The sequence below is a fragment of the Belonocnema kinseyi genome, chromosome 4 (genome assembly GCF_010883055.1).
Source record: "Belonocnema kinseyi isolate 2016_QV_RU_SX_M_011 chromosome 4, B_treatae_v1, whole genome shotgun sequence".
In the NCBI taxonomy this organism is placed as follows: Eukaryota; Metazoa; Arthropoda; class Insecta; order Hymenoptera; family Cynipidae; genus Belonocnema; species Belonocnema kinseyi.
This window is the reverse complement of record NC_046660.1, coordinates 99706965-99710474: the sequence shown is the minus strand read 5'-3', so window position 1 is coordinate 99710474 and position 3510 is coordinate 99706965. Positions and strand designations below refer to the sequence as shown.

Here is a 3510-nt window from a genome sequence, read left to right as displayed (position 1 = left end):
TTAGGCTAGGTTAGATTTATTTCTAGGTTAGGCTCGAGTTGACCCATTCGATGTAGCAAACATTTGCTACTGGGAAAATATGCTTCCAGAGCTTTACGTGTAATTCAATAAATTTCTGTTAATTCAAGTTAGGTGAGGTCAGGTTCTGCTGGGTAAAGTTATGTTAAATAAGTTGATATTAGGCAAGGGTGGATCCTTCACAGTTATCGAAATGTTTTTGAAATGAAAATTTGCATCACTGGCATTATTTTGAAATTTATTTGCCTCAGTGCATGTTTTTTCGTTATTTTTTGAGGTTATGGCTCAACCATGACGTGATGGGTGATTTTTGATACCGAATTTGAATTCAGCGGTTCAAAATCAATAGGAATACCTGTGTCTTCTAAACAGATCCGCACACTTTTTTGTGTGGATGTGTAATGGAAATTAAAAAAAAATTTGCAATGACAAACTTATAATGTAGTGAACCTGCATTTTTCGTAGACTACCAGAATTATTGCACGGAGATTGTAACATTTTGAACATCTCAAAATTATCAATTTTCAATTTCTATATTGAAATTGAAATACATAAAAATATTTATCATTCTTCTCAAGTCTGATGGGATTCATAGTAGGCTTTCTTTCTGTCTCAGTTATGAATTTTATTAAATAAAAAATAATTCAAACTTGAATTTCTAGTACTAAAATAGTTCAGGTTTGGGGGATGGAATTTGACATTCTTAAACAAATTTAAACTGTCTATTTTTGGACGTTTTAATTTCAAATTTAAGAATATCGAGAAAAATATATCAGGGCACAATGGTCCATATTCGAAAGGAAACTTCAATAATGATGCACGCGAAGGTAAACTACGTGTTCTATATACAGTAAGGACGTTTACTATGTAGTCATAGGGAATATAATTATAAAAACTCTAGAATAGAATGCAACCCGTCTTGCATTTATGTAATGGAAAAAAGTACTATACAGGCGATTTTAATTCGGTTTCCAAATCTCCCGCGCTCCAGATATTGCGCTGATTGGTGAAAGGCTTCGAGACTCAGAAGACCTGCGCAAAATATACGTATAACCAAATTCTTAAAAAAGGTTATGTTCCCCAGGATTCACCACGCATTCCAGATAAATAGTGAGGTACGAATTAAAAACAATGTAACACAATATTAGAATGTGTTCACAAAAATTCTCGGGATGTGTTTTCTTTGGGAAATTTTTCTTAAAGCTTTGTTTGCGAAATCTTTTTTATTCGTTGAAATCTTTGAATTATTTGAAATCTATAATTAGTAAAAAAAATCTTCTAAAATGTTTTGAAACCCTTTACATCTTTTAAAAGTTTAAAAATCTTTGTGAAATTCTTATGAAATATTTAAAATCTGACAAACACGTCTTTATAAAATGTTCAAAATCCTCTTAAATATTTTAAAATCTCTGAAACATTTTTAAATCTTTATTAATGTTTTGTAATATGGTGTATACTCAAAAACCGATTGGTGAAACTCTTGAAAATTCCGTTATATGACCATGGCGCATTCTAATAGAGCATTTTATTCTAGACGTAGACAGTGCGCACGTGCCCAAATTTTACGTCATTTCCGTATGTTTTGAACAGTTTCGTGTCGAAATGTATGGAAAATATTGTTAATGAAAACAACAAAAAATTAATTTGTAAATAACAGAGATTTTTAAGGTAGAACATTTTTAAGTCTATTAAAAAAAAACGGTGAAAAATGTGCAAAGAGTGCGGCGACCAAGGCTATTATTTGCATCTGTTGGCATCTGTCATCTTCTAAAAAATGCTTAAAAATTCGGCGAAACTCACGGAAGATGATGTTTCAGGTGCAAAATTAGTGCACGAATCAGTAGATACTTGTTAGACATTCACTTCGGTGAAGAAAATTGAAGGGAACGAGTTGCTTACATGATTTTTATTAAACGAAAAATTATATTATTTCTTTGTTTGAACTAATATTTGACTTATTTTTAGATGTTGCTTGCTACAAGTTTACTGTTACAGAAGAAGTCTCATATTTGCACGATTATTGCTAATTCCAAGGATTGGGGCGGATATAGAAAAGAAAGGCGCCAAATTAACCACTCAAAAATTGGTATAAGTTAAATTTCCAGCTTTGAGTAAAAAAGTACATCAATATACATTTTTGTATTTATTTCTTTATAAAAAACAATTTAAAAACCTATAATTAGGAAATGACTCCTTAATGAAAAACTTATCGGGGCCAGATCCGGTACCGATCTGGCGGCTCAACCAGGAGGCCATTTGTGGCACCGGACGGGCCGTGCGTTTTATCAGTCATCAGGCCCAGACCTTGTATCCCAATAAGGGCCCGATTTGGCCAGACCTGAGCCTGATTAAAGCCAAGGCCAAATTTCTACACGGGACTCAGCATTTGTGTTTCAATCTCATTCCCGGCGCGCACTCGACCCCGCAGTACTCAAATTCATATTTTGTATTGCTCCAGATTTCTGACAAAACTTCTTATAGATTCGTAGGCTTTGATGCTGTCCACTGGTCAACTGTTAGAAATATTCATGAACACCGTAGTTTACGAACTTAGGGCACTCCTTTTCTCTTCCCGCTTCTTCTGGACCTTTGTGGATTCATCATTTGCACCATCTAAAGAAAACCAGCCAGCGGCTAGTGGTTCGTATCGACGTTCGTCTTCTGACAAATGCACGACGCCTCTTCTGTACTTAAGTACATACATACATACAATCAGTATCCAAGCAGCCACCTAGGTTATAAACGAGACGTTAGAGCCAAAGTTCGAGCGGAACTTTGAATTAGCGATCGCGTTATCTCGGATACGAGAATGCCTTGCGTAAGTCTGTAGGTAATTACATGTCTCACCTTGCAAAGGGTTAATCAACCTTGATGTTTGCCGAACTGTTCCGCATACTGACAAATATCGAACTATACGAAACGCTAAGTACAAGAGCATGTACGCATAAACAGTTTGCGCCTAAGTGTGGAGAATTTGATTGAGCTTGAGAAATTAGAAACAGGATTTTAAACTGTTCAGCCACTCGATCCAAACATCTAATGCAAACTCACTGAAAAATGCCGATGCACAAAGGTACGCCGCATTGAGTGTCATTCTGAGCAGAATCCCCAACATCGGTGAACAAAATGCTCTCATCGGTTACCAAAACATTTAGCTCACCGGTTTTACAACTAGTGCCTGCTAGCGGTTTAAACGGTTACTATATGAAAATCGGTTAGGACATTACAATTTGTAAATAAATAAATTGAATTTCAAGGGGAGAAACGCAGAGATTTCCAATGAGTGTGAAGTTTGTCACATAAGGAAAGCAAGGGCGACCTTCACACGAGTTGGGAAACTACGGTTTAAATATAATATTGATAAAAAGGGATACCAGCTTTAAAATTTAATTCAAAATACGAGGGTGGATTGATAAGTTTCCGGCCTGACCAAGAAAAACAACGTTTTTAAGAATTTTTTTTTTTTATTTCTCAACATAATCTCCTCCAAGG

At 35.2% G+C, this 3510-nt stretch overlaps 2 protein-coding genes across 2 annotated transcripts in view; one reads left to right on the top strand and one right to left on the bottom strand.

Moving 5' to 3' along the window:
• The window catches only part of LOC117171777 (RING finger protein 17), a 585549-nt gene that overhangs the window by 236447 nt on the left and 345592 nt on the right, over positions 1–3510 (bottom strand). The window lies entirely within an intron of this gene.
• The window catches only part of LOC117171780, a 168930-nt gene that overhangs the window by 162925 nt on the left and 2495 nt on the right, over positions 1–3510 (top strand). The window lies entirely within an intron of this gene.